Below are 25,119 nucleotides of genomic sequence, written 5' to 3'. Positions count from 1 at the left end.
TGTCATCCTTCCTCATAGTGCATAATTCCTTATGTTAACATTTTGCACTATGTTGGTGAATTATAATAAAGGAGCACAGATTTGCCTGAGTGCTAGGTAGACATGAGCAATAGTGAGAGCCTGTTTATTTTCCTGAGAATTAGACAAGAGGATAGTTTGGATATGGCAGAGCAAGCTCAAGCTGAAAGTTGTGAAATTGAACACTGAGCTTGAAAAATAGAATATGAGCTTGTTATAGAAGAGAAAATGAGACAGGCTAATTTCCCTGAGTTCACTGAAAGACACATCTGATAATGTCCTGTCAATCTGTTTATTCACTTAGCCTGCACAGCATGAGTGCCTCTTGTATGCCAGTGCTGACTTATAAGACTTCTCAAAATCCCATCATTCCTAGTCTTCTAGCTTATCATGAGGGATATTATTTTTCCCAAATGACAAATGATATTTCCCACTTGTGGATTTCTACCAGTTAATGACTTTGGCTGTGCTCTTGGTCATTAGAGAGTGGTATGTGGGTTTAAATATGATTGACTATAGAATCCAGTTCCTTAACTCTTTGTGAAGATTAAAGAAGTGTGCTTTAATTGTTCATGTAGCTCTGTTAATATCAAAGACATGGAAGCTTGAGGCATGGCATCTATTTTCATATTTCTAGTTGGAAGGTATAGTGGTCCATTTTTTGTTGCTAGCTTAGCTTTGTTCTTGGATGGGTAGTCACCATACAGAACAGATGTAATGAACAGTGGAGAGTTACTGAAGTCATGGAATATTGTACTAAGTCTCTCATGTTTGTTTTTTTTTTTAATTATCATTTGTCCTATTCCCATTGATATTATAATAAAATTGTATAAATGTAATTCTTCTCAATGAACACTACAAAATTTGAGAAGTGTTTCAAGGAGAGTTCCATCATGTCTTATCTGATGCTAGGGTAACCAGTGATATAGGATGAATTACTAAGTGATCTTACTAATAAAAAAAACTCGGAGCCAGATATTAGGGTAAAAACTGAGAGTTCAGGGGAGCACAAAGAATCCAGTCACACTCTTACCATTAGAAATCCTCAGCTAAAAGGAGAGCTACTTCCTGAATACTCACGCCTATATCCTTTCTGTCCCTGCAATCCCACTTCTTCTCTCCACCCAGCTACATCACTTCCTCTTCTGCCCAGCTCTGTCACTTCCTGTCTGTCTGTATAGACCTCTAGACCTTTATGGTTAACTAGTGTTGGAATTTAAAGGCATGTTGCCATCATGCCTGGCTTTGTTCTGGCCTTGAACTCACAGACATCTGGATGAATGTCTGCCTCCCAAATGCTAGGATTAAAGGTGTGTGCTACCATTGCTTGACTTCTATGTTTAATAGAGTGGCTGGCTTTTTCAAAACTCTGATCTCCAAGTAAGCTTTATTTATTAGAGCACAAATAAAATATCACCACACTTTTCTCCTGAAAGACCTTTTGTATAATCATTCTTAGGGGAGGTGATTTTTGAATATAACATTATTATGGCTATGTGCACAGTAGGCTATAGCTTAATGTCAATACATGGATTATAAACATTTATAATTGAATTAAATACTGGCTCAGATGAACTGAATCATCTTAGGATATTAGGAAAAAGTGCTCTACAAAGACCATTAATTGCATAACGTACTTCAGTATTTGTTGCCTCTTTGTCTTGATATTGCTTATATGGATGTGGCTCTATAGAGTGTATATGAATATACTTGACTTGGAAACAATGCTGTTAGAAAGGATATACAAATCTTTGCTAAGGAAAATGAATATTAAATTTGACAATGCCAATGATGGATACCTCCTTGGGAGTTTTTTCCTACTGTATATTTTTGCAAAATACGGTGTATTTTTATGTAATTATTTCTATCTCCCAAGCACCTCTTATATGCAAAAAAAGAGAATTAATTTTGCCCTCAGATATTGAGCAGGTAACTGACATCAGACCACAAGCTTGAAAAATGAGTAATAAGTGGCACAGTTTCTAAAGTGTTAGGAGTGCAAGTTGGTTGAGTATACTGACTAAAAATCTTTAAATACATATGGACATATTATCCTATTGGCAAGTCTTCTGTAAAAACATCTGAGTTCTTACTGTCTCAAGGGGAAAATTTGTAACTTCATGGTCATAAACTAAGTGTAAGACATCTTCCCTGCTCTAGATTCTGAGGCTGCACTAGAAGACAGTCTTCATTGTCAAGTAATCATTTTTATTTTCCAGAACATCCTTGGACAAATTGTTATATTTACCATTGTTTTCTCTTCTCCCTTCTCCTTCATTTCTCCTTTTCTTCCTCCTTCCCTCCCTTTCTACATCTGTTTTTCTCTTTCTCTATATGTCTCACCATGGCCTAAATACTCCAGCATCAGCATCTCTGTGCATGCCTTATGAGTCCCATCTGTGGTTTCCTCTGATGACCATCCCAAAAAACCATAAAGCCCTTTCATCTGTGAACCTTCCTTTAGGGCCTATATCTCCTCCTCTGTTCCTTTCCTGCTTTCTGCTCTTTTTATTTTCACTCTCTCAGAAAACACTGGGAAACCTGTATTCATAGGTGGTGGATATAAATGTAGGGGACAAATTTTTGAATTCCTGGGTCACTTAAAATATTCACCTGGGCATTAGCATACGGTTACAAGGACTCCAGAAATGTACTTCATCTCTACAGGCAGAAGGTAATGGCATAGACTTTGGGGATAGAGAGGCTGAAAAAATTGAACAGAAAAGTTGAATGTGAAGTTGAGTTGGACTTGAGTTTTGTGTAAGAGCTCATGTATATAAAAACAGTGGGCATCACAAGGATGAGAACTTAATGTTTTGGATGGTTTAAGACCCAACAAGCTTTGACATCTTCTTCCTGGGAATCTTTCCAGTCCACACACAGTGCTCTCCTCTCTTGACTGCACCTTAAATTGGAATTATTGTTTTCTGTAGGTTTTTAGCATGTTAAGGTTATGACCAAGGCTGGAGTTGAATTTGATGCAAAGCTGCATGCTCTGATGGCTTCAGGTAATGAGTCACATGCAAACACCCATGCAATGGGATTCCTGCACTAGGCTGTGTGCACCAGTTACACTTTTCTGTGAGAGTGTGAAATGCATTGCACTTCTGTGAATGTTTCAGGATGCCATGCAGAGTGCATCAGAATTTCTCTAGTAATTTATATTTTTAATAGAAAAGTTATTACAAACATCCAGCAGAGTTGAAAAGAAGGTACAGAGGTTCCTATATAGTACATATATTAGAGAGCATCCCTCTGTTGACATGATGCCTGGCCATGGCATAGTCATAAAAATTTAAAAACAAATAATAAAAATTAGTATAATATGTATAACTAGTTAATATAATTAATCAGTCATTCACATAAAGGCCATTCAATAAAATACAGATTTTATTAATTTTTTCCCAGATTTTCTCACCAATATCCTTTTTGTTTTAGGGTCCAAGAAAAGATTGCAAATTATTTTTAAATTTATGTTGGTTCCCTCCAGTCTCTCCAAGCCCCTCAATCTTCACTTTTGAACTGGTGCTGACCATGTACCTCAGCTTGACTTTACCTGACATTTTCTATGATTAGGCTGAGATCCTACATTCGAGGGAAGAATAGCACAGGGGTGCATCATACAATGCCAGGGGTGTGTGCTGTTACCTTCTTACCAAGACATTAACCTGATCATTTGACCTAGACGATATGGACCAGATGTCTTGTGTCCTTGCAAAAGCTCCTTTTCTCCCCTTTTCAATCTGTGTCCTTTGTGAAAGAAATCACTAAGTAAAGCTCATACTTAGGGCAAGAGGATTTAAATCCCAAGGATTTATGGATATATATTAAAACTGTTATAGAAATGAGTCCCATTTTGAAGGTGATACCATGAGACTCTATAAGTGTCTTAGGTTAACTCAAAAGTTTCACTACTAATTTTAATTTACCAATACATTTTTGTTTACAGTAACGGTTGTCATATCTATTTAAAGCATATTTCATCTTTTACTCATTTTCCACTTATTGATTAGGATAGAAATCTAATGTAAAGAACATACAGCCTTTCTCTTTCATTTATTTATTTACTCATTTACTTCTATTTGCATAGCTAAAATCTACTTTACTGAGTTTTTTAAAATTCACCAATATCATGGATCAGTTTATGATAGCCTGTATATACAATGAAGTTCTATAAGATTACAACAGAGATAGAATTTCATATCACAGTATTTTATTGTACTCTTCTGTGTTTAGATGTATTTATAGATACAAATATCACTGTATTGCAGTTGTCTACAGAATTCAACACAGTAACATGCTGTGCAGGTTTACAGGTTAGAAGCAACAAACTACACCACATAGCCTACCTGTGAGGTAGAACAGACCATGAAGGTTTGTGGACTTACAATCTATATCAGTGCAAGAATAAAAAGGCCTATGGATACATCTATTGAGATGTATCCCATTGATAAAGTAATGTATGGCTATGACCTTGTTATTTATTTTATTGCTAAAATTGTTCTATCTTTAGCCATAGGTGTATTTTTGCAAGTAGTAGCCTTTTCACTCTTGGCTTCTCGCAACAATTAGAAAATATATGTATACTTAGCTATGTAATTTGAGTGCTTCATCTTTTCTTTTCTTTTAAAATAATTAGTTTAGCTATTCTTTATCTTCCACATAAATTTAAAATAAACTTGTAAATATCCTCCAAGGAAATTTGCTGGGTTTCTGTCTTTTGATCAATTGGAAAACAATTAGATTTCATCAATAACCTCTCTATCCAAGACTGTGGCCCCCAGCTCCATTTGTTTGTCTTGAATGATTTTCATTAGTAATGTGTGTGTAGCTTGAATGGACATTCTTTCATGTTTACTTCTTGTGCCTGCAGGCTTTTGTGCTTGCCCTTAGCTTTTTAGAAGGGGGCCCTGTTCCTTATCCATTCCATTTCCTTATTTCTGGCATTTAGAAATAAAGTTCATGTTAAAACATTAACCTTATACTCTGTGACTTTGATAAACCAGCTCATTGGGCACCTGTAGACCAGTATAGCCACCTTACAAGAAATTTCTTTTTTAAAAGATGTTTGTCAAGAATTCAGTCTTAATACATCAAGGGTATTCAAAATATCTTTTCTTTTTCAATGACATTTGTTACTTTGTGTCTTTCAAGAATTAATTGATTCCACCCAGGTTATCCAGTTTCTGAAGATGGAGTTGCTCAGATTATCCCATTCTATTCTTATCCTTTTAATGTCTGTAAAATCAATACGTATTTCCTTTTTTATTTCCAGTATTAGCTATTGTGTTTTCTTATTTTCCTTGTTCAATCTTTCTTTAGTTTTATGAATTGTTGTGGTATCATGGATTTCCAAAATTACCTATTTTTAATTTCATTGATTTCTTCTCTAATATTTATTTTTATATTTCTTCTGCATACTTTGCACTTAAATTGATGTTTTTGCCTGCTTTCTTAGATGAAAATGCAGGTTGAAAACTTGAGACTTCTCTTCTATTTGAAAGTCACCTTCCATCTTCAGACCCATCTGTACTTTCTACTTTCACTCAACCCCACAAATTTTAGGTTAGATTTGCATTTTCCTTCAGTTCAAAGCACATTTAAATTTATCTTGAAATGTTCTTTTTAGTTCTCTGGTTATTTATGAGAATAGTTGGGAATTTTCTGTATTTTCATTTTAGATTGATTTAGAGTTTATTTCATTATGATCTGAGAGCACACATTGTATTATTCTTGTACTTCTAATTTGTCAAGTTTTTCTGTGTTTCACACCCTATTTTGTTGTGGTACTGCTCTGAGTGCACTTGAGAGGAATGTTTATTCTGCTGCTGTTTGGTGGAATGTTCTATAAATGTTGACTTGGTTCAGTTGTAGAGACGAGTTCATGTCAACCCTTAGCTCCCTCTTTACTGTCTACCCACTTGTTCTATCAAGCAAGAGTAGAGTGCTGATGCCTCCAAACAGAGAGCATAATTGTCTATCTCTCTTTCCCATTTTGTATAATGTGAATCTCTGTGCAGAGTTACACATGTAAGATAGCATTTCTGATTCAGTCCCCAAGACAGCTCCACTGAGGATTCACAGGACTCTTACTAAATTTCAGAGTGCCTGTGGAGTACCTGGAGTGAGGTCCTAGGGAAGAGTGTGGATATTCCTGTTCTGCCTCCCCATCACTTCACTTTCCATCCTAGCCCATATTTAATATGGACAAATTTGATACTAAAAGAATTTAGCTAAATCTCACCAGATTCCAAAGGTAATCAGCTGCTACTCCCTGTACACACCTGCACTTTTCTATCCCCAGTGTTCCTTTATTGGATGCTTCTAACTCCTGTCTTCCCACTATTTAAAAGCAGGACCTAGTTACTTTCTGTAGTCTTTTCCAGTTGTGAGAACATGCTTTATCTATCTTTAAGCTCAAACCAGTCCTCAGAAATGTTTACAGATTTATTTTCTTTTTGGGGAATTTTAGAGAATCAAAACTTCTGTAATTTTGTTTGTTTGTTCTTTGCCTTTCATGTGAGAGAGAGAGAGAGAGAGAGAGAGAGAGAGAGAGAGAGAGAGAGAGAGAGAGAGAGAGAGTGTGTGTGTGTGTGTGTGTGTGTGTGTGTGTGTGTGTATGTTTCTTGTGCTGCATTATAGCTTGGCTTTCCCTGTTGGAAGAATAACAATTAGAGAATGGTCACCTCTGTCTGAATTTTATTTAAAGCTTTCTGTTCATTTTTAATCACGGATTTTTTTCACAGTGGAAATGCATATTTTTCTGCTCCTTTCTTCCATGTTAATGTGTATATCTCTATGCTCTGTGCCCTACGTGTGTGCAGTTGCCTTGTAGAGGTGATTCTCCAGGCCATGCTGCTACACTCTGAGTACAGGTTGAAGAAAGGGAGACACTATGATTAGTGTTTGGGAACATAGTCTCCAAAGAACTATTTCTCCAGGATTAACTTCAGCTTGAGTGGCTTAAAGTCCCAGGCATGTGTTGTGCTTAGGTTGTAGAAACCTTGTTTATTTGTTTGTTTGTTTGTTTGTTTGTTTGTTTTTTCTAAGAACTATACCTGCTTTTTTTTAAAATCACAAATAACTATTCTCCAGGTCATTTTAGATGGCTACTGAATGATTGCTGAACTCCAAAAAGTGGAGATACCCAGTAACAAGTACCACTGGTACTTATGTTTAATTAAATTTTTATGACTTAGAGTTCAGTACAATTATGAAATAAAACATGAGGACAGTCAAAACACAACATTGAACTCTTAACTGACATGAGATATTGTAACATTAAGCAACAAAGTAGAACAAATTTATTTTCAATAGCTTTGCCTAATGGAAATGGATGAGCAATATATATGGACCCTACTTTATTGCTGAAGGCAATCTGATTTGCAAAATCATTCAAACCAGAGTTCATCTATCACACTGGAAGTAAAGCAGAGTAAATTTCTTTCAGTATTGATATGTTTAAATTAGAAATGTCATTTCTGCCTGGTGGCAACAGGAAACAATTCCCATTGGTAGGTCACATTCCACTATTATATATATATATATATATATATTAGAAATAACTCGTTTACACATGCAGTGTGCCCACACTTCTTCTCAAGAAACTTCTCTTCATATCCACTGGGATTTCTAATGGATGAAGAAAGAAAACCACAAGTTGAATGACCTTTTAATATTTGTAAGATTACTCAGAAGCTAATGAAAGGTCTTTTAAGCTAGTATCTCCATTAGTGCAATATTTAAAATAATAAGAATGAAACACCATCAATTTTGTATGAGAAGATGTTGTAAATAGTATTATTTGAGATTTGGGAGCATCTGAGCTCCTAAGTGTTTACTGGCACTTTCTGTGGTTAGGAAAAAGGCACTCAGCTAAATATGTAATCCTGAGACAGTTTCAGTGGCACACACCTTTAATCCCAGCACACTGGAGGCAGAGGCAGGTGGATCTCTGTGAGTTGGAGGCCAAATGGGTCTACAGAGTGAGTTCCAGGACAGCTAGGGCTACTTAGAGAGACTCTGTTTCAGAAAACAGTCACAAAATAATGATAATAATAAAATATGTGTTTCTGGGGGAAAGTTATGTGGTTTATGGCCACAGCTCAACTGACATTACTCTTCACTTATCAATGGATAAGGGATGATGGAAATCTCAGAGGAACATACCCACTCACACTGGACATCGAAGTCTTAACCATCTTTATCAATTCTGTGGCCTTGATGCAGCCAAGTCACTGTTGTGTACCTGTGAACTTCCTAGGATTAGAAAATCAAATGGTTGAAACCCAAGCAGAAAAAAAATTATCAAAAATTGGTGTGCTTTATTATGGATATTAAGTGTTCCCCATATATTGAAGCATTGGTAATAATCCTAACAATCTGTAGTGTAAGCTGGAGGTGGTAAAGTTTGAGACCCGAGGCCTGATGAGAGTTCAGTCTGTAGTGGTGCATCCTCAAGAGGGGTATTAGGACCCCAGCCCCTTCTCTTTCCTGTCCTAGCTGCCATGGGGTAAACACATTTGTTTGCCCATGGATTCCCTGACACGGTGTGCCCAACAAAACAAAACATAAAACACTGAGCTGAACTATGCCTTTTTCTCATTTTTGAGTTGATTATTTCAGAAATTTTGTCTCAGTGACAAAAAGCTAACTAACATATATTGTAGCTGAAAGTTTTCCTGTGTCCCACCTGGCCTGCAGTCAAGACAAATCTCTTTCACCCACTGGTCCTACAGCCACTCAGCCCCAAATAAACACACACAGGCTAATATTATTTTAAACTATGGCCATGGCAGGCTTCATGTTATCTAGTTTTTATATTTTAAATTAACCCATTTCTATAAATCTATACTTGGCCACATGGCTCATGGTACCTTTACATCTTGCTTCTTCTTGCAGCAGCTGGCAGCATCTCCCCTGCTCTGTCTTCTTCCTTCCACTCTCTCTCTTTAGAATGTCCTGCCTAACCTTATTCTGTCTCACCATTGACCAAACAGCTTTATTTATCAACCAATCAGAGCAACACATCTTCACAGCATACAAAATGACATCACCCATCATTTCCCCCTTTCTCTCTATTCAAAAGGAAGGTTTTAACTTCAACACAGCAAAATTACATATAACAAAACAGTTATCAAGCAAGAATTATAGTTATAATATATAGTCTATTTGTATTTGACAAAATCAAAGAAGATATCCTATCGATTCTATATTTGTGAGTCTAAAGTTTCATATCTAATTTATCTTTTATCATAACCAAGGAAAATTATACCTATAACTAACATGACTATGAGTTTGACTATCATAGAAGTCTAATTATTAATCTGTACTTCTTAATTGTCCTTTACAATTTAAGTGAGTTACATAAACATAATACCTTAAACAAGAGTAAAAGTATACATACAGTATAACAAATTAAATTTGTAATAAACTAAAATCTATGGCAATGTAAAACATTTTACACAAGTTGTTGCTCTTTAAAAGTAGGTTCAATAATCTACCCTTTCATCCTATCATATCTATATCCTATCCCCCTTTTTTCTTTAGTAAGATATTGACTGTAACCAATAACAATTTGTAACCAATCTCTAAACAAAGACAAATATCCATAATCCATTTTTTGGGAATGTGGGTGTAGTTTTTTTGGGCTACTTCCTGCTGATAGAGGGTGCTGTATTCTTATGGGGACACAAAGAAAATTTTAGGATTATGGTCAAGTCCTGACTGGAGTAGTCTGTGAGGCTCTATTCTCTGAGCAAGTTGCCTTGAAGTTGATTTTTGAATGTTGGATGATCTAGGCCATGGTTTCACTGGCGACCTTTCAGGGGGTCTTGGCTGGTCAAATCATATTAGCTTGGGAGCAGTCCATGGGTTCTCATCTTCTGTGGAAACAAATGCAGAACCTCTTGATTCATTTTACAATATATGGCAGTCATAAAACTCATAATTATATTTACATTGAGATTAAGTTCCAGACATTCAGAGTACCCCAAAGAGTGTGAAGAGGGAAGAGTTGGAAGTCTAATAATCTAACTGCCCAACCTGGTGATAGAGTAGATTCACTTCTAAGAATAATGCAAAAGATCAGTGTAAGGACAGAGTTAACCTTAATAATAAAATTGTTAATTACATGTTTTTCCTACAGGACAGGGCAATGGTAGTTTAGAATTCTCCTCTGATTGCTTGCAGACCCACCCACTCAGTTATGTTATCGAAGTGCTAATTAATCCAAATAAATAGTAAAAATCAGTTAGAATTTAAAATACAATTTGGTTTTAAAAATCAATATAGGGCTGATCCATGTGACAGGGAAGAGACACTATGAGGTCTTTTGCATTGAATATATGTTTATACATTTCACCCTCTGATGTGCTTTACAATATAGCTTGCTTTTACTGAAGAAAACTATGCCTCCCACATTAAGATAATAATAGTAATGAAATAATGGATTGTATTTGTAATCAATAATTAGGTATTCACTGACTATGTGGCCAGTATCTAGGGAATAAATGATTATATGAGCTATAATTACTAAAGAAATAACAATGAAAGATAAACCTCTCTTAGCTGTGCTTTTTCCTTTTATTAAAAATAACTATTTTCTTACATAATATATCCTGATTACAATCTGCCCTCCCTCTAATCATCTAGTTCTTCCCTATCTCCCCTCCCATCTGGAGCCACACCCTTTCTATCTCTCATTAGAAAACAAACAGGCTTCTAAGGGGGTGTAATATAATATAATAAAAATAAAATAAAAACTAATACATTAGAATAGGAGAAAAACAAAATGAAAAGATCCCAAGAAAAGGTACATTAAACAAATATAAATGCAGAGACCCACTTGTTGGCACACTGAGGAATCCCATAAAAACACTAAACTGGAAGCCATAATACATAATGCAAAAGTCTGAACGGTAAGATGAGAGAGAGAGAGAGAGAGAGAGAGAGAGAGAGAGAGAGAGAGAGAGAGAGAGAGAGAGAATGTGTGTGGCAATTTTTTTTTTTTTAAAAAATCACTGACACTACATTATGAGACAAGGAATCTCCAAAAATGCCATTAAGTTTGTTTTCTGTTGGCCATCTCATATTGGGCATGGAATCCACCCTAAAGAGTAGTTTGTTTCCCCAATGAGACTCCTATAGAAAAAATTAATTTTCATTTGCAAGCAGTTATCAATTGGAGATAGCTTCCAGATTAGGGATGAAGCATGTGTCCATTTCTTTTTTCAGCTTTAGGACCCCTTCTAGCTCAGATCTGTGCTGGCTCTGCGCATGCTCCTTCAGTCTTTGAGTTCATATGAGCTTTGATCATATTGACTTAGAGGGCCTTGTTTTCTTGGTGTCTCCATCTCTTCTGACTCTTGCAGTCTTCCTACCTCCTCTTCTAAAGGTTTCCTGAGTCCTGTGGTGGAAGGGTTTAACAGAGATGTCCATTTAGGGCTGAGTGTTCCAAGGTGTTTCACTCTCTGCATAATGTCTGGCTGTGAGTATCTGTGTTTGTTTCCATCTGCTGCAGGAAGAAGTTTCTCTGGTGATGGCTAAGCAAGGCACTGATCTATGAGTATGGCAGAATGCCATTAGGAGTCATTTTATTGCTGTTTTCTTCTTATGTCAATAGTACTTGTTTTTCCCCTAGGTCTCTGGCTTATATAGTCTCAGGTTCTTGGTCACCAAGTGTTGGACATGGGTTCCATCTTGTGGAGTGAGCCTTAAGTCAAATCAGATATTGGTTGGTTACTACCACAAGGTTTGTGCCACCATTGCCCTAGCATTGTAGGCAGCACATAACTATTGATCCAAGGGTTTTTGCCTGGGTTGGTGTTCACATTTCTATTTTCATAGCATGCAGAGTACCTTTCTGTACCAAAATGCTGGAATGTAGTGGTTAATGCTCTGTGTAGGCATGAGCTTGACTTTTCCATGTTCAATGAGTTGTGTAGATGTTGTGTTCAGCAATGAGACCTTAACATCAGTTTGTGGAGAATGACCTATAGTCTTGGCAAGTGTCTGGGTGTTTGGAGGTTCTATTAGAACCCCTTTGGTCAGCAGCTCAGTTAGATGCAACCCATTCTGGGTACTGGAAAAATCATTCGGTACCAAGAGTTTTCCAGTTGGGAATTTGTCTCCTCCATCATTTGGCAATTCCATTTAAAACCCCTCCATATATGTATATATTTTATGAAGCTTCTGTTATATTAGGTTTTCATACTACTTCTCAAAAGGTTCTTAGTTTTAGGGATCAATCCATATATTCTCTCCCTCTTCCCTCTCTGCTTTCCCCATCCTCACTGATCCTCCTATTCCAGTTCCCCTTCAATCCACCTATAAATGTTTATTCTATTTCCTTTTCCTAAGGAGATCTGTCACCCCTCCCCCAGCCCCTTACTCTATACTTAACCTATGTAGTTATATGGATTGTAGCTTGTTTATCATTGACTTAATATATAATAACCATATATAGGCAAGTACATACTATATTGGGCATTCTGGGCCTAAATTTACCTCACTCAAGATAATTTTTTTCTAGCTCCATCTATCTACCTGTGAATTTCATTTATTTTGTGACAGTTGAGTAATACTCCATTGTATAAATGTACCACATTTTTCTTATCCATCTGTTGAGGGGCATCTAAGTTGATTAGTTTCTCGATACTAGAAATAGAGCAGCAATGAACATGGCTGAGCAAATATCTCTGTGGTCAGAGGAGGCATCCTTCCGGTGTATGCCTGAGTGCTATAGATGGATCTTGAGGTAGATCGATTCCTGCCTTCTTAAGGAACTTCCATACTGTTTTCCATAATAGCTGTACAAATTTGCATTACCATCAGCTATAATAAGTGTTCTACTTATTCCCCATTCCAACCAGCATGAGCTATCATTTGTGTTACTGATTTAAGCCAATCTGACAGGTATAAGATAGAATCTCAAAATGGTTTTGATTTGCATTTCCATGGTGACTAAGGATATTGAACATTTCTTTAGGTGTGTCTCTGCCATTTGAGTTTCCTCTTTGGAGAATTCTATTATTACATCAGTACACCATTTTTAATTGTGTTATTGAGTTTCTTGATATCTTATTTTTAAGTTCTTTATGTATTTTGGATATTATCATTGTAGCAGGAATCTTAAAAGTTCTTATTAATAAAATCAAATCCGAGCCGAGTTATTGGGGTCCACGCTGGTTGATCAGAGAGACAGAACAAGCCACAGCTATCTCACCTCGCCAGATCCTCAGCTGGTCTTGTCTCCTCGGACTGGAAGCCTCTGAGTCCTCATCCGGAATGGGTCTCAGCTGAATAACTGCTCAAAAGCCTGAAGCTTAACCAGGCCAAATGCTTAACCAGCCAAAATCTTCTAGTTTCTGATCCTCACACCTTATATACCTTTCTGCTTTCTACCACCACTCCCTGGGATTAAAGGCTGGCTTTCTGGGATTAAAGGCGTGAGTCACCATGCTTGGCTATTTACAATGTGGCCTTGAACTCATAGAGATCCAGAGGGATTTCTATCTCTGGAATGCTAGGATTAAAGGTGTGAGTGCCACCATTTTCTAGACTTTGTATATAGTGGCTGTCTGTTCTCTGACCCCAGATAAATTTATTAGAGTACACAATATTTTGGGGAACACAATACCACCACATATCATTCTATCAGATGTGTAATTGGTAAAAATCTTTCCCTATTGTAGGTTGTTGCCTTGTCCAAATGACAATGTCCTCTGCCTTACAGAAGCTTTTCAGTTTCATGAGGTCCTATTTATTAATTGCTGATTTAAATGCCTATGCTCATGAGATTCTATTCAGAAAGTCTTTTCCAATACCAATGAGTTCAAGGCTATTCCCCACTTTCTTTTCTATCATGTTCAACATATCTGGTTTAATGTTGAGGTCTTTAATACATTTGGAGTTGAGTTTTGTTCAGTATGATGAGTATGGATCTATTTGAAATCTTATATGTACAGCAACTCAGTTTGACCAACACCATTTGTTGAAGATGCTATCTCTTTTTCAGTGTGCATTTCTGGCTTCTTAATTAAAATCAGGTACCCATAGGTGTATGGACTTTTGTCTGGGTATTCAATTTAAATCCACTGATCAAAATGGGTTTTTTTGTGTCAATACCATGATGTTTTTATAACCATAACTCTATAGCACAACATGAAATCAATCAGAGATTGTAATATCTCCATCAGTTTTTTTATTATTCAGAATTGTTTTCATTATCCTGATGCTTTTCTGTTTGTTTCTTTGTTTTTTATATGTGTGTGTGTGTTTCTATATGAAGCTAAAAATTGTCCTTTCATGACCTGTGAAGATTTGTTAGAATTTTGATGAGGATTGCCTTAAATCTGTAGTTTGTTTTTGGTAGGATGGCCCTTTTTACTATACTAATCCTGCCAATCCATGAACATAGGGGAGCTTTCCATCTTTCATATCTTCTTCAATTTCTTTCATCAATGTCTTAAAGTTTTTAATCATACAAGTCTTTCACTTGCTTAGTTATATTTACCATGAGATATTTTATTATTTGAGACTATTGTAAAATATATTATTTATCTGATTACTTTCTCAGTATAATTGTTATTTGTATGTAGAAAGGCTACTCTTTGTGTATTAGTTAATTTCATATCTAGCTACTTTGCTGAAAGTGTTTACTAGCTGTAGGATTTCCCAATGGAATTTTTAGGGTCACTTTTATATACTATCATATCATCTGCAAATAAAGATACTTTGACTTCTTCCTTTTCAATTTGTATTCCCTTCATCTCCTTCAGTTGTCTTACTGCTCTACCTAAGACTTCAAGTACCATATTGAATAGATGTGGAGAGAGTGGACAACCTTGTCTTGTTCCTTATTTTAGTGGAATTTCTTTGAGGTTTTTCTCCATTCAAGTGGATTTTGGCTATGGGCTTACTATAAATGGCCTTTATTATGTTCATGTATGTCCCTTGTATCCCTAATATCTCCAGCGCTTTTATCATGAAAAGGTGTTAAGTTTTGTCAAAGGCCTTTTATGATCATGTGTTGTCTTTTAGTCTGATTATATAGTGAATTATATTTATCAATTTACATATGTTGAACCATCTCTGCATCTCTTGGATTAAGCCTACTTGATCATGGTGGATAATCTTTTTGATATGTTCTTGGATTTGGTTTGCAAGTATTTTATGGAGAATTGTTGCATCTATGCTCATAAGGGAAATTGTTCTGTAATTCTCTTTCTTTGGTTGTAATTCTCTTACATGGTTTAGTTATTGAGATAATAATTGGACATAAAATGAATTGGACAAAGTCCCTCCTGCTTCTATTTTGTGGAATAATTTGAACAGTATTGGCATTAACTCTTTTTAAAAATCTGGTAGATTTTGGCACTGAATCATGTGACCCTGCACTTTTTCTTGTTAGGAGACTTTTAATGACTGCTTCTATGTCACTAGGGATAGTGGTTATGAATAAACTGTTTATCTGGTGCTGATTTAACTTTGGTAGGTGGTATGTATCGAGGAAATTACCCATTTTGTTCAGATTTTTCCAATTTGGTAGGCTACAGGTTTTTTAATGTCCATATGATTTTTTTATGTCCATATGATTCTCTGCATTTCTTCAATGTCTGTTATACCTCTCATTTCAACTTTAATTTTGGTTATTTGCATAGGCTCTCTCTCCTTTTATTTAATTTAGCTAATGGTTTGTCAATTATATTGGTTTTGTCAAAGAATCAATTCCTTATTTCATTTATACTTTGTATTTTTTGTTCTTTTCTATTTTATTGATTCCAGGCCCAAGTTTGATTATTTCTTGCCATCTCCTCCTTTTGGATATGATTATTTCTTTTTGTTCTAGAGCTTTCAGGTGTGATGTTAAGTTGCTATTATGAGATATCACCAGTTTGTTGTTGTTGTTGATGTTTGTTGGTTTGTTTGTTTTGTGTAGGCACTTAATGCTATGATCTTGCCTCTTAGAACCATTTTTATTGTGTCCCTTAAGACTGAGTATGGTTGTATTTTAATTTTTATTCAATTCTAAAAAGTCTTTTCTTTCTTTCCTAATTTCTGTCTTGACCCATTTTTCATTCACTTTCAGTAGTGAGATGTTCAGTTTCCAGGAGTTTGTAAGCTTTCTGTTGGTTGGGTTGTTGATATTCAGCTTAATCTGTGGTTGTCAGCTAGAATGGAGAGTTTATTTACACTTTCTTGTATCTGTTGAGACTTGCTTTGAGGTCAGTTTTGGAGAAAGTTACATGAGGTACTGAGAAGAAGGTATATTCTTTTGTGTTTGAGTGAAATGTTCTGTAAATATCTGTTAGGTCCATTTGGTTTATAATAACAGTTAACTCCACCATTTCTCTGTTTAGTTTCCTCTGGATGATCTATGTATTGGTTAGAATTGTGCATTGAAGTCTCCCACTATCCGTGTGTGAGAATCAACATGTGATTTAAGCTGTAGTAGTATTTCTTTTATGAACTTGAATGACCCTGTGTTTGGTGCATAGATGATAAGAATTGCAATGTCATCTCAGTGGATTTTTTTTTTTTTGATGAGTATATAATGACTTTGGTAGGTGGGCTTGCTGTAAATGGTTTGAAGTCTATTTTGGCAGATATTAAAATGACTACATAAGCTTGCTTCTTAGGTCCATTTGCTTGGAATTTCTTTTTCCACCCCTTTACTCTGAGGTTATGTCTATGCTTGATGTGAAGGTGTGTTACTTGGGTGCAGCAAAAGAATGGATGCTATTTTCATGTCCATTTTGTTAGTCTGTGTCTTTTTACTGGTGAACTGAAACCATTGATGCTAAGAGATAGCAAAGAGCAGTTTTGGTTGGTTTGTTGATTCTTTTTTTGTGGTGTGTGTGTGTGTGTGTGTGTGTGTGTGTGTGTGTGTGTGTGTGTTTTGATTTGCTCATTTGATTTATTTATTCCTTGTGTTTATTTGGGTGTAGTTAATCTCTTTAGGTTGGAGTTTTCCTTCTGCATGTAGATAGATTTGTAGGTAGATCTTGTTATCTATAGATTTGTAGATAGATATTGCTTAAATTTGGTTTTATCATGAAGTATTCTATTTTCTCCATCTATGGTAATTGAAAGTTTTTCTGGATATAGTAGTCTGTGCTGACATATGTGGTTTCTTGGAATCTGTAGCACATCTCTCCAGGCCCTACCGGCTTTTAAAGCCTCCATTAAGAAATCCGATATTATTCTAATATGCTTGTCTTTATATGTTTCTTGATCTTTTTCCCTTTCTAATTTTAATATTCTTTTATTTGTGTTCTATGTATTTTGTGATTTGATTATTCTGGGCCAAAAGGAAGTTCTTTTCTGGTCCAGTTTATTTGGTAGTCTGTATGCTTCCAAACCTTGCTAAGCATCTCTTTCTTTTGTTAGGGAATTTTCTCTTATGATTTTGTTAAAAATACTTTTTGTGCCTTTGACCTGGGTTTCTTCCCCCTCCTTTATTCCTATTATTCTCAGATTTTGTCTTTTCATAGTGTCCCATATTTCCTGTGCCAGGATTTTTTTTTAGATTTAACATATATTATGACCAAAGTTTCTATTTCTTCTTTCATGTCTTCAGTGACTGATAGTCTCTCTTCCTTCTTTTGTATTCTGTTGGTGAAACTTGCCTCTGTTGTTCTTGTTTGGGTTCCTAAATTTTTCATTTCCAGAATTCCCTCAGTTTGGGTTTTCATTATTGATTCTATTTTCACTTTCAGGTCTTGAACTATTTTATTCATTCCTTTATACTGCTTGTTTTTTGTATGTGTTTTCATAGATTTCTTCAAGGGATTTATTTACATCCTCTTTAAGGACCTCTATTGTATCCATAAATGCTATTTTAAGGTCTTTGTATCATGCTTCAGCTATGTTGCAGTTCTCAAGACATACTGTGGTGGGGCTGCTGGGCTCTACTGGAGATATATCTGCCTGGCTATTGCTGTGATTTTTATGCTGACATCTAGGCATCTGGATTTAGGATGATTGCAGTTCTAGGTGCTGATATCTGGCTTTGTCTGTTGGGTTGGTGTTTTGTTCCTTAATTTCTCTCTCTGGTTCGTAGGAGGATGTGTTGGCTGTGTGTTTCCTGATAGAGACTTCTTCTGGGATCCTACTAGCTGAGACCAATAGTGGTTCCTGGTAAAATGTGTTTCTAGGTATTAGGAGCTGGAACTTAAGAATGGAGATGTACAAGGAGGGCCCTGTGTGTGTCCATGGGTAGGAGAAAAGCTATACTCTTCCAGGATCTGCTTAGTCCACTTGGAATGCAGTCAGGGAAGCCATAACAGGTAGTCTACTACAGAGCTGGGGATGAAGCTGGGAGTTGGATATAGAGGAGAGGAGAGAAAGTGAAGATCTGGAGCTGCCTGGTTTGCTGGCCTGCTTGCTGCTCCACCAGGCTTGGCTGGGGGTTCTCAGGGAATGCCTGTTGTATTTGGGGGCTGAGATAACAGGATAAATAGTAAGGAAGTTTGAAGGAGAGTTGTGTAACCCAATATAGATGGGGGTCAGAGATGGGGAAGATCGTAACAGGTGTTCTGATACAAAGATGGGCGTGTTACTGGGGAATTGGACTTGCAGAAACAGAGGGAAAGGTGAAAATCTGCATTTAGGCTACCTACTTCTCTAGCCAGTGTGGCCAGGGACTTCCAGGGAATGCCTGCTGAATTTGAGGACTGAGATAAAGCAATGAGTGGGCAGAAGTGAGTCTGGGCACTCAGGCTATCTCAGGTTTTCTGCTATAGAGATAGGGATGAGACAGGGGAATTGATTTAAAGAAGATGAGGAAGGGGTGAAGATCTGAAGTTAGCCTACCTGGTTACTTGGCTTTAGTGTTGTGTGTCTTTTTTAATATTACCACTTTTATGACTCATTTTCTAATCCATAGAGAACGTTTGTATTTGAGAGAATGTATATCTGCCATGCACAACTTTGAATAGGAACTTGTGACATGCATAATATGTGATGATAGAGCATCCACAAGAGTGAAGGATGCTGGTCCTCATATGGATGTTCCTTCTTATCCAGTCCAGTTACCAGCCCAAGTTATTTTGTCACCCTATTCAGTGTAGGTATTCTCACCTCTTTTAACGCAATTTAGAAACTCACAGACATGTTCAGATATTTGTTTTCATGGTGATTATATATCTCGTGGGTTGACAAATAATATTAACTATCACAAATCTACATTTGACACCCAAACATACCACTTTTAAGCCATGCCCTTCTGCTAGCGGCCCCAGATGTCTCAATTTCATCTCATTGTGCACAGTGCATTTAGTACATCTCTAAACACACTCATGGTGATTTTGACAGTCCTCACAATGCCTGAAAGCCTAAAGTCTCCTCTGACACTGTACATGATTTGAAAATCTGGGCCCTCTGTACAATTGTGGCAGGGTCCTGTGCTGTTGTTCCCTTGGGGGGGGGGCAAGTAGGCGCAGAGTCAATGACACAGACTCTGGGAGAATGTCAAAACAACAAGCTCAGTTTATTCAGGAAGAGGCAAGCATATATAACCTCCACTCCACCCTGGGGACGCCACTGCGTCCTCCTCTCCCGCCGCCTCCTCCTCCTCCACCACCACTATGAGTCGGTCTGCCCATGTAAATGCCTGGTGTAGGCGTGTGTGCTCTCTTGGTGATAGAATAATCTGCACGAACTCTTCTACCATCCATCTCCATCCCATTTGCCCTTTCTATAGCCTCCTTAGAGTCATCTATCCTCTCAAAATACACAAAAGCAAATCCACGGGACCTTCCAGTTCGATGATCATAAACTGCATTGACACCACTCAATGGTCCATATCGAGAGATACTTCATGAAGATCTCTCTCTGTTGTGTACAAACTGAGGCCAAAGACACCCAGGCAAGTGTTGGGATCTGGATTTGCCCTGCTGCCTGTATGTCTTCTGCGATTAGACATTGGAGAGTGACTTCGCCTTCTTGGTCGACGATACTCGGGCATATAGGATCTACTTTGAGAGTGTCTTCTATGAGAGTGGGACCGGGACCAAGTGTAGCGTCTAGGAGAATGCCTTCTTGACCTTGACCTGGATTTTGATCTTGATCGAGAATGGGATTCAGAATGTTTGGAAACTTGATGGACTACGAGATCCTGACCTGCTCTCTGATTTTACGTGAGCAGGAGTTCCCATTGGAGATTGTGACTGAGAGCGAGACTCTCTGCCCTCGAAGTTGTTCTCCTCTACACCACTCATATTGGCCAGGAGTTCCCAAGAACTAAATAAGAGACAAGTCTCGGCTCGAGGGCCGAGGGCCTAGTCACCCCATTGTCTGGAGTGTGGGGAGGAGGAAGGCGACGGCGACAATGGCCAGTGCACTCCACCGTATTTTCTTATTCTAAGAGAGAAAAATCAGGACACAGTCACAATCAGACCAAAGCAAAACCCAAGTCCAACTGTGTAAAAGTCAGTGCCAGACTGCTGGGACTCAGTGATCTAAGCTCCAAAGGGACGGCAGTGGTACAGCTCTGCTCTCTGCAGCAAATGCAGCTTGTTTTCATCTCAGTGGCTCAGGCCAGCTCCACTTCACAGCTGCTTCTGCCATCTGTGATCATCTCATGTGACTGACATCTCAAAACTGAGGAGTCTCAGCTGCTATTGGGTTGCACCTTCAACAGTAGCCTCTTCTAGGAACTGTTCAGGGCCTCTAAGCCTACCACCTGGAAGCAAGCCACAGCCTCTCTCCATGAACTCTTCAATCCCAAGGCTATTAATGCAACCGAGGTTGTACTTTCACCAATGGCCTCTCCTGGTCTCTGACAGTGCCAAGCCTCAGCTGCTCCCCATGACCCCTTCATGCCTTCAAAACCAGTACCACCAAAGGGATGTTTACACATTACCAAGTTCTGCTGTCAATACAAAGTACAGCCTTGCCTGACTCTGAACCACATGCTTTGTGTGTTGAGCCTGAAGAAATACTTCCCAGAAATTTTTAATTTTCTCAGAAAAGCAAAGATTCCATTTTAGTGGTTCTGGTCTCTTATACTTATTTATCACCAGCTGACCAGAACCACTGATTCTTAATTCAATATATTACGTAACGAGCCATGAAAGAGTCTGTGCTCTCCTCTGAAGCTTCAGAAACACCATTGTCTGTACTGCTCTCAACATTCTTACCTGCCAAGCTCCCACAGAACAGCCCTCTGAGCTCTGAGCACTCAGTAGTTTTTCCAGCCCAAAATTCAAATGCTACCGTAGTCCTCTTATAAAACACTTGGCCAGGTCTGTCACAAAAATACCCCATGACTTTGTGCCAATTTCTGGGGGTTTTTTTGTTTTTGTTTTTGTTTGGTTTTTGGTTTTTCAAGACAGGGTTTCTCTGTGTAGCTTTGTGCCTTTCCTGGAATTCACTCTGTAGACCAGGCTATCCTCAAACTCACAGAGATCATCTGCCTGGCTCTGCCTCCCGAGTGCTGGGATTAAAGGTGTGCGCCACCACTGCCCAGCGCCAATTTCTGTTTTAATTAGGGTTTCTACTACTGTGTTAAAACATCATGACCAAAAACACTGTGAGGAGGAAAGGGTTTATTTCATTTTACAGCTTATAGCTCATCATCCAAGTCAGGGTAGAAACTGGAGGCAGGAGCTAAAGCAGAAGCATGGAGGAGTGCTGCTTACTTGCTTGCTCCCCATGGCTTGTTCAGCCAGCTTTCTTATCTATCTCATGACTACCTCCCTAAGTGTGATACCACCCACAATGGGCTGGGCACTCCCACATCAATCACTAATAAAATTCTCCACAGGCTTTTCCACAGACCAGTCTGGTGAGGACATTTACTCAAATGAGAATTTCTCTTCCAATATGACTCCAACTTGTGACAAGTTGACAAGAAATTGGCCATCACACTTCCTCCATTGCTACCTAGAGTTATACTTCTATTTTGCCAGTAATAAAGCTTAGGTAACACCCCCAAACCTGCTGAATCAGAGCCTTTTCCTGTGTAGCTTAGAATCTGTGGCTTGCAAGACCATTCTAGGTAAGTCAGCAAGGGGATGTAGAGGCAACTGGCTCCTACTTCTTTGCAGAGAATACAGTAACTCCCACATGCACACACACTTGTGTTCTCACTATAGTGTATGAATCTGCTTTTAAAGTTCATAACTGAATACACTTTAAACACTGAATAATTTCCCTGGAACATTAAAAACTTCAACCAGATTATAAGCAAATGTCATAGGTGAAATCACATATGATTTACCTATATAATTGAAGTATTGGAAAAAATAGGAAAACAAATGAACTTAAATAATCAGAAGAACCCATGTATGGTGGTACACACCTGTAATCCCAACACTTAGAAGGTTGAAACAGGAAGATTATTGTGTGTTCAATACAAAATTGAGCTGCATAGTAAGTTCTAGGGATGCAGCACAAGACCCTCTGTCAAAGAATCAAACAAAAAGAATCAGAAGAAAAATATTATCTATATCTATATCTTTCTTTTGTATCAAATGGACATTAAGAGCCTGGAGAGAGGGCTCTATAGTTATGAGGGTGCATGTATACACACACACACACACACACACACACACACACACACACACACGAGTTAGAGAGAGACAGAGATGAAAGAGAGAACATGAATGAACCAGAGACTGGGGAAATGATGTTGAATATTGCTTATGGCAATATATTTGGTCCTTTACAGTTTGCTGAAACTGGGTGCTTTATGTTAAAAAGATGCTGATTTATCATTGTTTTTGAGCTAGAAGTCTAAGATCAGATGCCCATCTATTTAGTCTCTCATAAACTCCTTCTCAGCTATTTCCTATCATGGTGGTGGCATCGTGTGATGCACACAGAGAGGAAGGGACCATTTGCTGACAACGGAAGACTGAGGCTAGAAGAGGGACAGTCCTGCTCTCTTATAATCATATGCCCTGGAGACAACTAATGAAATGAGACTAGCATTAATGCCTCCAGGCGATGCTTCTAATGACCTAACTGACCTTGCAATAAACTCTACCTCCTAAAGACTCACCCCTCCGCTCCACACACTGGAGACCAAGCTTCCAACACATGACTCTGGGAGATACCCATACCATAGAAGACTGCAGAGAGTGTGAGGAAGACAGGGTGGCCCTGGCTTTCCCCGCTACCATCTCTCCTTACACAAAGCAGGTGATATGGTTACCTAGAAGTAAGAATGTCCAGCTGCTGCCTCTTCACTCATCACTGGATGCAAGACAAGTGTCATCACTCATGATAAAGGTGTGAGTGCATGGCACATGTGTGTGTATGTACATGATGAGGATGAGCACCTCTGATGACTGGCTTGGGTTTTCCCTGCTGTGATGATGCCACTTAGACTTGAAAGTGACAAAGTTACAGACATTGTGGTGCTAATTCAGTTCAGTCATTGTCTCAGTCACTTAGATGTTTTAAATCTGATTCTCTTGGGCTCTGTGAGACGTTGACAGACTCCTCTCTGCGTAAGACTTTGTTGGCATATCAATACCATTTGATAAGAAGTATCCTCAACCATAGGAACTGTTAAAGAGCTAGGACAAAAAGTGGAGTTTGGGGCTTTACTCTTTTATAGATACAAGGTATTATCTTTGGAGTATCTTTGATGTGATTAAACAAATGTATAAAATAAGCTACTTATGAGAATTACAATTTAAATTTTAAAATGTGATCTGCCAAGGCACTAGCCTTAGCTAAATTTTAACAATCTCTGATTTAAATTGCAGGAAATTTTCACCAAAGCTCTAATGTGAAAGTGGCCTACAAGTCCTGCCACTCAGAAAAAGTAAATTCCCAACCTAAATGCGTTGAAATGTGTCCTAAATGTGGCTTCAGTGAGACAAAGCTGCTGCTGTGCACCAGTGTCAGAACCACTCCTCTGGACGTCTGTCTTCCACGTAGTGTCAGGGTATCTCTGTGCTGATTGCGGTAGATTCCAATGTAGCAGCCAAAAGTAATGCAGAATCTGCCATCCATAGCAGTTAGATTAGGTCTCTGTGACCTGAGAGCCACCAGCCTTCTGCTGCTGTGAACAGGATGAACCCTCTTCCCTGGTGGTGGGAAGTAAAGCAACCAGACAGCATTATATCCTGTGGTCACACATTAGCCAAGCACCACTCCCTACTCAAACAGTGACCACTGTCATGTAGCATTGGTCATGGTTAACTAGGCCTGCTTCCTTACTATGCAAGAGCTTCCTCTCTCAGAAACCATTAAGAATAGACACCTTGCTTTTCTGCTGGTAGTAAAGGTTCTTATATTTAAAACCCTGTGTTCTGTGTGATCTTATAAGTTAACGAAGCTCTCACCTAAAGGACACTGGCCTCAGAACTTTTCTTTCCAACCCAGGCCCCCGCCTCTGTCTACTCAAAATGTTACACTTTGTTGTCCTGATGATTTATAGAAGTAATGACTATTCAGTGAAATTAAGCTCCATCTGATTTCCTCGCCTGGGTAGCTTATAGCTTGATGTCAAATCTAAAACACAACTTCTTGGATGTCAATGTATTCTTTAGGAAACATCACATAGATGGTGAAATCAGTTAAAAATAAGCAAAGTATCATGGCTTATGATTGTGAACCAATCCTTGGGAAGCTGAGACAGGAGGATAGCTATGAGGCCAATGCCAGTCTGAGCTATAGGAGTTCCAGACCTTCTCTCAAAAAAAATCAATAAAAGCATAAAACAATTTAAAACTAATAATGAGATTTGAATTATGTAGGGTTTATGTTGAGAAATATGTTTATGTTATAAGTAAAATTTTATAGATAATTTTTACATTTATAGGTAAAAATATTCATGCATATTTATGTATGTAAATATAACACATAATCACCTTTGTATAAATTAAGAAATGCTTCTAACTTTTGAATATATATTATTTGTCATCAGTTAAGAAATTACAGAAAAATAATGATTTTGTTAGAAAAACCAGACTCCTTTTTATAAAATATTAAAAAATATGTTCCTATCAATTCCAAATTTGTGATAATAACTATTATAAAATGAACCATAACCTGTAGTTGCACAATATACAACCTCAGAATATAAGTGGGGGCTATGATATTTCTGGAAAACTAGTATATAAACAGCAAATGCCCTAACCC

The 25,119-nt window shown here is 37.7% G+C and overlaps 1 protein-coding gene and 1 pseudogene across 1 annotated transcript in view; one reads left to right on the top strand and one right to left on the bottom strand.

Moving 5' to 3' along the window:
• Positions 1-25,119, top strand: part of Xkr4 (XK related 4) — a 419,460-nt gene that overhangs the window by 90,877 nt on the left and 303,464 nt on the right. The gene's annotated exons all lie outside the window — the stretch shown is intronic.
• Positions 19,515-20,240, bottom strand: LOC114684301 (annotated as a pseudogene).

This window comes from Peromyscus leucopus, chromosome 2, assembly GCF_004664715.2.
Source record: "Peromyscus leucopus breed LL Stock chromosome 2, UCI_PerLeu_2.1, whole genome shotgun sequence".
NCBI classification, from domain to species: domain Eukaryota; kingdom Metazoa; phylum Chordata; class Mammalia; order Rodentia; family Cricetidae; genus Peromyscus; species Peromyscus leucopus.
The sequence above is the reverse complement of the archived record's forward strand: the minus strand, read 5'-3'. Positions and strand labels throughout refer to the sequence as shown.